Here is a 13236-nt window from a genome sequence, read left to right as displayed (position 1 = left end):
CAGCATCAGATTCAGCGTATCAGAGAACCGTACTGTAGAGGTTTCAAGCTCCTATTTGCAAAAATGTGTTTTTTTTTATTTTTTGCCAGAAGACAAATCACGGATGCGAGTTTATTTATTTTTTTTTTGTTTTCTTTTTTTATTCCAGGGGTGATCGTATCCACCCAGAGGTCCTACAATATCGCGGTAGGGCTCATTCGAATGGAAATAAAAAATTCTAGTGCCCTTTTTAAGTGACCGAAAAAATGGAGGGCAACTAGGCCCCTTCCCACGCTTATTTTTTCTCCAGAGTCGCCTGATCAAAACTTTGAGATAGCCATTTTGTTCAGCATGGTAAAAAAAATATAATAACTATGTCTTTGAAGATGATTAATCCCCCACATTTCCCGGGGATAAGGGCTGCAAGTTATGAACTTTGCCCAATGTTTGCATATAGTATTGGTTATTTGGAAGTATACAGACGTTTTCACTGGGGATTTTTTCTGGTAGTGGGGGAGGGGTGGTTGGGGGTTACGTGGGAGGATCTTCCATGGAGGAAGTTTTCATGGGAGAAGGGATATTGCTATTAAGAGGGCGCCAGATTTCCCAGCATTATTTAAAAAAAACGACCAAAAATTAAATAAAAAAACAAAACAAGTTCTTTAACTGAAAGTAAGGAGCAACACCAAAACTTAAAACGAACAGAAATTACTAGGTATATGATTCGTTCCGCCCCCTATTCAATACCTCGCTCTTTACGCTAAAGTTTTTTTAGTACTTTCATAAGAGCTATTTATTCTAATTAACAGCCTTTGTGATTAAGGGATCATTCCTAAATAATTGGAACAAAATTTGAACTTTAGCGTAAAGAGTGAGTTATTGACTAGGGGGCGAACCACCTAATATGTGTAATAAAAATATAAAAATATAGAAATTCGTTACGCAAGTTAATTCGTTAGTTACGTATATTTATTACTAATAAAAACGTTCATAAAGAAAATTAAACAACTTTCGTTAAAGCAAATTTAACCCAAAAAAAAGTAAAATTAATATTCAAATTTTGTTTTAATTATTCATGTACGGTGAGCCAAAATCAAAACCTGCGTTAATTTCAAAACGCTCAGAAATTAAATAAAAAAAATAAGTTTTTTTTAACTGAAAGTAAGGAGTGACATGAAAACCTAAAACGAACAGAAATTATTCCGTATATGAAAGGGGCTGTCCCCTCCTCAATGCCTCGCTCTTTAAGCTAAAGTTTTTTTTTTTGTTTTAAAAAATAGAGTTGCGAGAAAGAGTCTAACTTTAGCGTAAAGCGCGAGGCGTTGAGGAGGGGATAGCCCCTTTCATATATGGAATAATTTTTGTTCGTTTTAAGTTTTAATGTCACTCCTTACTTTCAGTTAAAAAAAAAACTGGTTTTTTTTATTTAATTTCGTTTAAATCCGACTGTATTGGGCGAAGCGACTCTACAAATGGTTGGACAAAGTCGTGGCGCTCGATCGAACGAGCGGGGTGAATTCTGTCTACCTTTTCTTTCCTTCTATTGTCATTTCATCTTCTTTCAGTGTGTGCAGTAAGAGCTGCTCATCTTTTTGGACTGTTAAAAAAAATTTCAACCCTTTCAATTCTGCCTATACAATTTCGCACTCTCTGAACTGAGCATCCTTGGGAAATGCAAAGATGTCAGTAATGCCAATTGCAATGCACATACACGGCTTTGGAATACTATTTCTGAATAAGTACTTGAACTCCGTCAACTTAATATTTTTATGTTAAGCAATAGGATGTCATCTGAGGTGTACATGGACAATATTCAAACTATAATAAAACATCTAAGCATGTAAGGGCCAGTTCTATCATACTTGTTAAAACCCTGTGGGAAGTCTAGACTCCATCTAGTGTTTTTGGAGGTTATTATTTTGGTGTTAAAGCTTTGCTCAGGATTTAAACTGGTATTATAGGACCGGCCCTAAGTGGAAATTATATTCAACACATTTGGTATACCTTATGAGTGCCAACGAGTGTGACGAACATTTAGTGAGAGTAGTTTATAAATTCAGTCAAAAGATCAATAAAAATATCAGAAATGCATCATAAATCTCAAACTTTAAGATTGTGCATTTATAAATGTTCTAAGCAAACTGTTCAAGGAAATTGAAAATTTCTTACAGGAAATGTATTGCTGTTTCTGAAAATGGTATCATAAATATAAATTGGTGAATGCAAAGTAGAGAAATTGTAATTAAACTATCAGAAACCACTTTTAGGGAAGAAAAATCTACAAATCCATCTACAAAAATCTACAAACAGTTTTCTCTTCTAGCGTTTGATTACATGTATAACATGTTTTCTATAAAGTCTTTTTTTCTGCACTCACTCATATCCACCCTGTATGTTCGTAGAGATGTATATTGCAAAAAAAGAAGCAAAATATTGTACGGTACTTACATGTGTTAAAATCTTCACTCGTGGCTTGTGTTGCTGGTGTACTCAACACAAAAACGTCTACGGTACTCAACACACACATCTCCACAAGAACTCAACAGCTAATGAGGGTTTTAAAATAAACACATTGGAAAATATGGTACGGAACTTACATGTGTTAAAATCTTCACTCGTGGCTTGTGTTGCTGGTGTACTCAACACAAAAACGTCTACGGTACTCAACACACGCATCTCCACAAGAACTCAACAGCTAATGAGGTTTTTAAAATAAACACATTGGAAAATATGGTACGGAACTTACATGTGTTAAAATCTTCACTCGTGGCTTGTGTTGCTGGTGTACTCAACACAAAAACGTCTACGGTACTAAACACACGCATCTCCACAAGAACTCAACAGCTAATGAGGGTTTTAAAATAAACACATTGGAAAATATGGTACGGAACTTACATGTGTTAAAATCTTCACTCGTGGTTTGTGTTGCTGGTGTACTCAACACAAAAACGTCTACGGTACTTAACACAACCATCTCCACAAGAACTCAACAGCTAATGAGGGTTTTAAAATAAACACATTGGAAAATATGGTACGGAACTTACATGTGTTAAAATCTTCACTCGTGGTTTGTGTTGCTGGTGTACTCAACACAAAAACGTCTACGGTACTCAACACACGCATCTCCACAAGAACTCAACAGCTAATGAGGGTTTTAAAATAAACACATTGGAAAATATGGTACTGAACTTACATGTGTTAAAATCTTCACTCGTGGTTTGTGTTGCTGGTGTACTCAACACAAAAACGTCTACGGTACTTAACACAACCATCTCCACAAGAACTCAACAGCTAATGAGGGTTTTAAAATAAACACACTTGGACATTTGCGCTCCTCTTCCCCTAAGTCAGACGATTACTTCCGGGCAATTTTGACAAGTCATAGGATTGAAGGCAAACGCCCTCAACAAACATGTATCTTTTCATAAGCATGTGAAGTGTTATAAATAAAACCTGGGGAAGGGTTAAACTCCTCCTTCCTCACTGTGCCACTGCATTGGATGCTTTAATTTTTCCCAAGTAACTCCGAGCTTTACCTAAAACGCTCATTTTATCAAAATATACCTTACGCATGAATTTTCTTTTAGTTCTCATCAGGTCTTGAAACCCCTTTCTAGTGTTTTTTGGGTTTCGAGGTACCTTAAGTAGCTTAAAATACTCTGGTGACTCTCTCTTCTCCCCCTTGACTCTCTCCTCCCCCTAGATTTAAATATTTATATTGTCTTCTTCAAATTTAGCTGTGTAAAGTTACTAAAGTTTTGTTATGCTTGTTTTAGCTGCCATTGGTTGTTTCCTTATTTTTTTTTTTTTATCCCAGGTTAGGTTATTTACGGAGGCTTTTGGGCACAGTATATAAATTATAGGTTAGGTTATAAATCTATATCTTTATACTGTGCTTTTGGGGAAATCTGGCAGAGTGTATAAATTCCATTCAACTTGCTACATATCAATTTGCTTAAACTTGTGTCTCTCGTAAAAGATCCTCGTAAAAGATCCTAACTTAAGTAATTTTGCAGAGAGGTAGTTTTGCTTTTGAAGCATATAAAAGTGATCTTTAGAATTAATAAGAACAATACATACTGAGATGGTTATTTCATGTGTACTCTACAGCTCAAATAGCAACAATCTGTTACATATCGACTTAGTGTTAATCCCAGAATATTTGGACTTTCACTAGAATCCGACTAGGACTCGCGGGCAATAAAAAAAATTGAACCCTCTCGCAATTTCTAAGGCCAGTCGCTAAGTATGATGATTAGAGCAGGAAAACATATATGACTCAATATATTTTTAGATAGAAGACTCGAGCCTCAGCTCTAAAATTATTGAACATGCTAATTTGAACGAAGACGGTATTATTTACGTACCTATTTGTAGGAAAATTCTAAAAAATTATGTATGTATGCATAAATAACTTTTAGGTACTAACAATTTTTGATAAACACCTTTAAAATTCATACTAGTAATATATTTGAAATCACATCTGATAATATCTTCAAAGTTAATGTGATTTCTCGCAGTGACATAGTAAAAATTCAGTTGAGGAATCACGACAAAGGATTCCTAAATTCTCTTGGCCCATCTGTACGTAATTTAAGTGCCAATTGAAAAATATTTATCAATGGTTTTCCAAGTATTTGTTCGGACAAAGATTTTTTGGCCCTTTTTGAGCCTCATATGGCCCACCAAGTGTTTTTCTGTTGTTCCCCCTTTTCTCAGGGACTTGGGGCTTTAATTTCCAAACTGATTGAGCGAAACAAGTTTTGCATCCAAATTCCAGGCCCCTAAAACCCCACCCCGACAAAAGTGCTTGCCCCCATTTTAAAATTGTTCTTGTGCATTAATGATCACTTAGTCGAGGAACTTACGGTATTAAGGTTCAATCTGTTCAGCAGTAAAAAGTCTGATGACCCTTATTCTGGACCCAATTTTCTGGCGAATCAATATGTTTTTTTCGTGTGTGTGTCAAGTAGAGTCCTCTTGGCCCAGAAATAGAATTCAAGCCAAATGAAAGTAAATTTCTTGAACCCATTCTTAAGAGCCTGAGCTTCATCATTTTTTTTTACATTATAATCCCTTTGGATCAAGAACTTGCAGGTGTAAATTTCAAACCGATAGTGAAAAAATTACCATTTGCAGGGGAAACTTTTTTTTCTCTATTTTTCTTGTGCATGGGGTATTCTTAATCCAAGGCCTAATAAAGGTTTTTTTGAGCCTATAAACAGAAAGAATTTTTCTCTTCTTTTTGGCGGTCCTTTTTATGGGTTGACAGGACCCGAAATAATTTTTTTTATATCAAGTTCCTCTTGGCCCAGGAAATAAAGGCGATCAGACTAATCGAAATTTTCGGCCCATTTTCGGAGTCCCTAGCACCCTTACCTCAAAATCAAATATCTGGTCCCCATAGCCCAGTCAAGAATCCTTGAAACTTTCAAGCAAATCGGAAAAATTATTTTTTGGCCCCATTTTGGCCAAACAGGCCATTTTTTATTTTGGCCAAAAAGGCTATTTTTTCTTTTAACTGGCAAACGCCAGCTAAAAAAAAAACTCGGACATTTTTATCCCCATTTTTGGGGCGACTAAGTTTTGTTCTCAATTTTACCTAGCTCAGTAGGTCCTCTAGGATACAAGGTGACTTTAGGATGTAAGCTACAAGCCAATAGAAACAAAACTCCTTTTTTGGTCCTCATGACTTCGACCCCATTTTTGGGAATTCAGGCCTCCAAACTCAAAAAGAATTGTGTATGCTAGTGCTCACTTGAAAAATAAATGGACTTTTAAAACCCTTTTCGGGTTCATTTCTGGGGACCGAATATTTGGTTTCTATTTTTCCTTCTACAGTGGGGTTCCCTTGACCCAAAGACTTAAGGGCTGTAAGTTTAGAGTCGATTGAAAAAAAAACAACAACTTTTTCTATTACATTTGGGGTGAAATTTCAGGGGGCCCCTGTCCACAAATAAAATTTCCTTTTTTTATATTTGTTTGTTCTTGGACCACGGACTTACGACTGTTGGCTCAAAATCGATTATATCCAAAGCTTTTTAAAGCCTAATTCCAGCTACCACATCCCCCCTATTCATAACAAAATATCTTCCCCCTGTGGCTCTGATTTCCTAATTGGTGACTAATTGGTGACTCAGGATATAACAAACCCGGCTCAATAGTAACCGAAACTCTAAAAGACAGAATTTGGATACAAATAGATATATAAAAAGAAATGTATTTTTATGCTGATTTCAAGTATGTAAGTTTAGTCTCGCCCATCAATGGTTATGAGCCTGAGAAAATTTGCTTTATTTTCGAAAAAAGGAGAAACACCCTCTAAAAATAATAGAATCTTAATGAAAATCACACCGTCAGATTTAGCGTGTTCAAGAACCCTATTGTAGAGGTTTCAGGTTTTCTATATGCAGAAATGTTGAATTTTGTATTATTTTTTCTTTTTGCCAGAAAAAAGATCACGGATGCGTGTTTATTTGTTTTTTTATTGCTTTGTTTTCCCAGGGATGATCTTTTCGACCCAGTGGTCCTAAAATATCCCAATAGGGTTAATTCGAACGGAAATTAAAACTTCTAGTGCCCGTTTTAAGTGACCAAAAAGATCGAAGGTTAACTAGGCCCCCTCCCCCACTCCATTTCCACCCAAAACCGTCCAATTAAAATTTCCAGATTTTTGAGCCATTTTGTTCATCATTGCTGAAACGCCCAATAGCTATGCCTTTGGATCTCATTATAAAACCTATCTGTAAAAAGCCGACAATTCGCAAAATTTACAGCCCATATCCCAGAAGCTGTAAGGATCAAGTCATCCTCTAAAGTCTATTTATTCAGTATTGAAACTGTTTTAATAAGTGGTTATCTCGAAATTTTTATCCAATATCGTCAGGGGTAAATAGGGGGGACAGGTGGTAAGTAGGGCGCAGAAGGAGCAATGGCCACCCTCCTATCATTTTAACTCGGAACGTTTAATTTCCAGTTTAATGCGTTGTCTTTCAAGTTCCAGCAATCAGCTTTTCCATAAAAAGCGATCGGAGGAAAGAAATTTTGTCAAAAGGAAAATCTACTGATTACTTACGCATCAGTAGAGTATTGCCTCAGATAATCTGGGTATTAGAGCCCTATTGTCAAGGGCATCCCGGGAAGGGGGGAGGGGCACGCCGTCTCTCCAAATTTTATGGCATTCGGTAAAATTTTCGCCGAAGGCAAAAATTTCGGCAGAAATTTTGCAAAATCGGCCGAAATTTAGCAAAATTCTTGATTTCTGCAAAAAATTCGGCATAAATCAAGTAGCGATTCGGTATTATTTATGAAGATCCCCCCACCCCCCAATAAAACGAGCCACAGGATGCCCCTGCTTATTGGTCCAACACCCCTTGGGAGAGGTAAAAAAGATAATAAGTTGAAATTTTTTAATTAAAGTGCTTTTCTTCAAGGTTTCATTTTTTGGGTTATTCATTTTAGCTTTTATCTATAGCAATTCTACTAAAAGACAGTGTTGACATCAATTCGTGTCTATATTTACATGAGAATCGTTCTATTTTCCGCTGACTTTCTCTCAATTCCATCAAATTTCATGACATTTTTCCACATCTCATTCCATCCAAGTGGATTTCTCTCTGTGACTGAATCTGATTGCAATGCGAGAAAGAAAAGAATTTCTCTTGATTGTCTTAGATATATTCCTCAAATGGATAATGAATGGAAATATATAGCTTATTCTCAAAATATAATTGTACAGATTTTCCAAAAATAATGAGAATAGATTTGTTCTAGTGGTGACGCATAAAATATATTGGTGACGTATAAAGTATGATTCTGATGACGATTAAATAAAAACAGAAGACTTTTTTCAAGAAAGTAAAAAACAACCTTAAAGCTTAAAACGAATAGAAATTATTACGAATTTAAGGGGGGTTGCCCTCTCCTCAACACCTCGCTCTTCACGCTCAAGTTTTTTAGCACTTTCAAAAAATCTTCTTATTATTCTAAATAAACGACCCTTTTGTTTCATGAGTCGCTCTTAAAGAATTGCGTCAAAATTCAAAATTGTGAGTAAAGAGTGAGGTTTTGAGGAGGGGGCAGCTCCCCTCATATGCGTAATAATTTCTGTTCGTTTTAAGGTGTAATGTTGTCCCTTACTTTCAGTTAAAGAAACTTGTTTTTTTTTTATTTCCATATATTGTATATAGTGCTAGGAAATACGGTTCCACCTTCACAGTTAAATCGCCCCTCTCCACAAAAACATCCTCTAGACAATTCAATCACAGTGACAATTTACCCCGGACAATTTCCATATAGATCTCCACGCGTAGAATTGAGTCACCAAAAAGAAAGTCAGAAAAATAAAAAGAATTTCGTATAGGAATTCTGGCATAGTCCCCCAGTGTTCTCCTGAAAAGCTCAACCCCCCCAGAAACTTCTTTCTCCATGGAAAATTCTTCCCGTGGAAAATCCCTCCAACAGAAAGATCATGTGATTTTCATTAAAATTATTTTTTTTAGGGGGAGTCCCCCCCCTTCAAAAATCAGACAAATTTTCTCAAGCTCGTGGCCTTGATGGTAACACTACACTTAATGAATCTTACATGTTTGGAAACAGTGTAAAAAGTCAATTCTTTTGATAGATCTATTGGTATCAAAATTCTGTTTTTTAGAGTTTCGGTTACTATTGAGCCACGTCGCTCCTTAGCTATGGTTTGTTATAACGGACTGTTTGATAAAACAAAGAATAATGGGCCTGTGATAAAATAAAATCAGAGGTAACGCTATAGCATTGCCTATAGTAAAGGCCATAAGGCTTCAATGTTTTCTTTTTTTTCCAGAGGCACTTCATAGGGAAGAGGTGGTCGTATAAACTTCGGAGGGGCTCATTCGATTGAAATTCAAAATCTAATGCCCTTTTAGGAGTCAAAAGCAATCAGAGCGAAACTAGGCCCCCCCTCCTGTCACATCTTTTTTTTCAAATGCATCGGATCAAAATTTTGTGATGACCAATTTGCTCAAAATAGCCCAAAGATCAGGTAACAATACCTCCAGGATCGACACAACCCCCTAGAGACCCGTGGTAAGTGTTATAAGTTATACCCCGGAGACATAATAGGTTCTTATGCAAGGGATGGTCTTATAAAATTCAGAGGAGGCTCATTTGTTTGGAAATTGGAAGTTATAGCTCCCTTTTCAAGAGTCAAAGGTGATGGGAGGGCAACTAGCTTCCCCCCTATCCGTACCCTCTTTTCCCCAGATGCATACGATCGAAATTTTGAGATAGCCATTCTGTTCGAAATAGTCCAAAGGTTAAACAACTATGCCTCTGAGATTGACAAAACCCCCCACATCCCCCAGGGCAAGAGCTGTAAGTTATGCAAGCTGTCGATTATTAACCTGTAACGCTTTTATGGAAGGGATGGTCGTATAAACTTTGGAGGGGGTTCATTCGATTGGAAATCGAAAGTTCGACTGACCTTTTTAAAAGTCAAAAAGATCAGGTGGTAACCTGCCCCCCCCCCCTCCCAACCTCACGCATTTTTTCACCGAATGTATCTGATCAAAATTTTGAAATAGCTATTTTGTTCAAAATTGTCCAAAATCAAATAACAATAACTCAGGAGTTGACAAATTCACCAAAGCCCTAGGGACAAGGGCTGTAACATATGCAAGTTGCCCATTGGTAGTATATAAGGTTTTTGTGGGAGAAGCGGTTGTATTAACTTTGGAGTGGGTTCATTTGATTGGAAATTGAAAGTTTTAGTTCCTTTTTTAAGAGTCAAGAGTGACCAAAAGGCAACCAGCCTCCCTCCATTCCCTTTTTCCCGAATACATCTGGTCCAAATATTGTGATAGCTATTTTGCAAAATAGTCCAAAGGACAAATAACTGTACTTCCAGGGTTGCAACTCCCCCCCCCTCAGCCCGAGGGACAAGAGCCGTAAATTATGCATGTTGCTTATTGTTACTTTGAGGCTTTGTTTACTTTGCTACTTTGTTTACTTTGATACTTTCTTTACTTTGATACTTATTAATCTGATATTGTTACTTTTGATACTAGCTTTGATAATTTGATGAAACTTTGATATTGAAAAAAAAACAATCATTTTGAAATACGGAAAGTTGAAAAACTTGATACTTTAGCAATAAAAACCAAACAGAAATGAATTTAAAAAAATTCCAGAAAATGAACATTTTCAAAGAAAAGCAAAGGCCAAAATAAACTTACGATCAGCAGATATATAAACCTATAATAATTAAAACTCAAAAAGACCAGAAATTACTACTAAACAATGAACGAAACCAAAAACGAACAGAAATTAGATAAACAATCATAGCGAACAAACATACAACAGCTATTAACATAAATGAATATATAAATCTTAAAACGATTAAAACTTAAACTGAGTATCCCATGCAAGCTTTAAACAAACAAAAATCATTAAAACAAGAGTTTGGCTACTGCCCCCTTCCGAACTGTGGAAGTCTAAAGCCTACTGCGTCAATCGCGCTTTACTGAAAACTATACGCGCCTTGGACGGTCTTGAAAATAATTAAAAAAATAAACCGAATATTTGATATTGAATGGTATTAATTGTTGAAAGGTCATCAGTTCAAGAATTTATTTCATTGTAATTTTATTTTTATTTTCAATATTGTCATAAGTAGAAAAGAAAAAAAATGTAATATAATTCGTTCTCAATAAAGCGCCAATGACAAAGTAGACCTTAGACTTTCGCAATTAGGAAAGGGGTCAGTAGCCAAACTCCTGTTTGTTAGGATTTTGTTTGTTTGAAGCTTGATTTGCATATTCGATTTAATCTTTTCTCATTTTAAGAAATATCTATTCATTTATACTAGTAATTGTTGTGTGTTTGTTTGCTTGGATTGTTTGCTTAATTTCTGTTCTTTATGGGTTTCATTTATTCTTTAATCAAACAGTTCGTGGTAACGAACTGTAAGTAAGGAGCGACCCGGCTCAATGGTAACCGAAACTCTAAGAAAAGGAATTCTGGTACCAATAGATACATCAAAAGAATTAGATTTTAATTCTGATTTTAAATATATAAGTTTCATCAAGTTTAATCTTATCCATCAAAAGTTACGCGCCCGGGAACATTTGGCTGATTTTCGAAAAAAGGGGGAAAGACCCCATAAAAATAATAGAACCTTATTGAAAACAACACCATCATATTAAGCATATCAGAGAACGCTACTGTAGAGGTTTCAAGCTCCTATCTACAAAAACGTGGAATTTTGCATTTTTTGCCAGAAGAAAGATCACGAGTGCGTGTTTATTTGTTTGTTTATTTGTTTTTTTCCCCCTGGGGTAATCGTATTGACCCAGTGGTCCTAGAATATCGTAAGAGGGCTCATTGGAATGGAAATTAAAAGTTTTAGTTCTCTTTTTAAATGACCAAAAAAATGGAGGCCAACTAGGCTCCCTCCCTCGCTCATTTTTTTCTCAAAGTCACCCAATTGAAATTTTGAGATAGCCATTTGGTTCAGCATAGTCAAAAATCTAATGAATATGTCTTTTACGATGACTTAATCCCCCGCAATTCCCAGGGGAAGGGCTGCAAGTTATGGACTTTGCCCATTGTTTACATATTGTATTGGTTATTGGGAAGTATACAGACATTTTCAGGAATAATTTTTTTCTGGCGGGGGGGGGGGAGGGCTGGAGGAGGAGTTACTCGGGAGAATCTTTCCGTGGAGGATGTTTCTTTGGGGTAAGGGACATTTCTATGAAGGGGGCGCCGGATTTCCAAGCATTATTTAAAAAACGATCAGAAATCAAATTAAAAAAAACAAGTTTTTTTCAACTGAAAGTAAGAAGCAACATTAAAACTTAAAATGAACAGAAATTATTACGTATATGAAGGGGTTCTCCCCCAAGTCAATACCTCGCTCTTTACACTACAGTTTTTTTTTAGTGCTTTCAAAACAGCTATCTATTCTAATTAAACGGCCTTTATGATTCAGGGGTTTGTGAATTAAATTTTTTTTTTAACTTTTAACGTAAAGAGCGTGGTAATGACTAAGGAGAGAACCCCCTCATATACGTAATAACATATACGTAATAAAAAAAACAATAAAAAAAACAAGCGATACGGATCAATAATAATCGAAACTTTTAAAAATGGAACTTTGATGTCAATAAATATATCAAAAGAATGGGCTTATAATGCTGATTCTAAATATATGAATTTTATTAAGTTTAGTATTACTCATCAAAGGCTACGAGCCTGAGAAAATTTGCCTGATTTCTTTAAAGAGGGGGGAAACATCCCCTAAAAGTGACAAAATATTTTAATAAAAATCACACCGTCAGATTCAGCGTATCAGAAAACCCTATAACATAGGTTTCAAGCTCATATCTGCAAAAATCTGCAACTTTGTATTTTTTGCCAGAAGAAAAATATACGAATATAGAAATTCGTTACGTAAGTTAATTTGTAAATTACGTCAGAACCAAATTTAGAGACAGCCATTTAGCAAAAGAAAAGTAAAATTTTATGCAAATTTTGTTTTACTCATTCAATGACGGTGAGCCAAAATAAAAGCTGCATTAACTAAAAAACGATCAGAAATTAGATAAAAAAACAAGTTTTTTAAACTGAAAGTAAGGAGCGACATTAAAACTTAAAACAAACAGAAATTATTCCGTATATGAAAGGGGATGTCTCCTCCTCAATGCCTCGCTCTTTACGCTAAAGTTTGACTCTGTCTCACAACTTTATTTTTTAAAACAATAAAAAACTTTAGCGTAAAGAGCGAGGCGTTGAGGAGGGGACAACCCCTTTCATATACGGAAAAATTTCTGTTCATTTTAAGTTTTAATGTCGCTCCTTACTTTCAGTTTAAAAAACTTATTTTTTTTATCTAATAGTAATTTCAGGTCGCTTTGAGTTTGAATTAAAATAGATTTATATATCTGCTGATCTTAAGTTTAATATGGCATCTTTTTTTGAACTTCTTTTTCGAAATATTTTTTGAATTAACAAATAAAGTTTAGCATCTTTATCAGCAATAATTAAGGGAAAACAAAGTCATATATTTTAGTATAGAAGTATGACATGCAGTTCCCGTAAGATATCAAGGAGGCACACTTGTGCCTCTATAAAGAGGCGACCCACCACAATGTTAAGCGATTTCAGGTCCTAGAGGTCGCAGAGAGACGGCGGCAATCGCATTTTGTAGCCCAAGCTCAAACTAAGAAACTTGCATAATTTCATCCTCCTCCGACTTTATCTTCATGGGGTAAACTGGGC

At 35.7% G+C, this 13236-nt stretch overlaps 1 protein-coding gene across 5 annotated transcripts in view; it reads left to right on the top strand.

The window, feature by feature from the left end:
* LOC148948281 (uncharacterized) overlaps positions 1-13236 on the top strand; it is an 84282-nt gene that overhangs the window by 55098 nt on the left and 15948 nt on the right. The window contains exon 1 of one of the 5 annotated variants that reach the window (XM_089093863.1): positions 8908-9042. The exons of the other annotated variants lie outside the window; for them this stretch is intronic. The gene's annotated coding sequence lies outside the window, so the exon portion shown is untranslated. Of the gene's footprint in view, positions 1-8907; positions 9043-13236 lie in introns of those variants that run through there. 5 annotated transcript variants of the gene reach the window in all.

This window comes from Artemia sp. Qi Xiang Cuo, chromosome 9 (assembly GCF_049724085.1).
Source record: "Artemia sp. Qi Xiang Cuo chromosome 9, ASM4972408v1, whole genome shotgun sequence".
NCBI classification, from domain to species: domain Eukaryota; kingdom Metazoa; phylum Arthropoda; class Branchiopoda; order Anostraca; family Artemiidae; genus Artemia; species Artemia sp. Qi Xiang Cuo.
The sequence above is the reverse complement of the archived record's forward strand: the minus strand, read 5'-3'. Positions and strand labels throughout refer to the sequence as shown.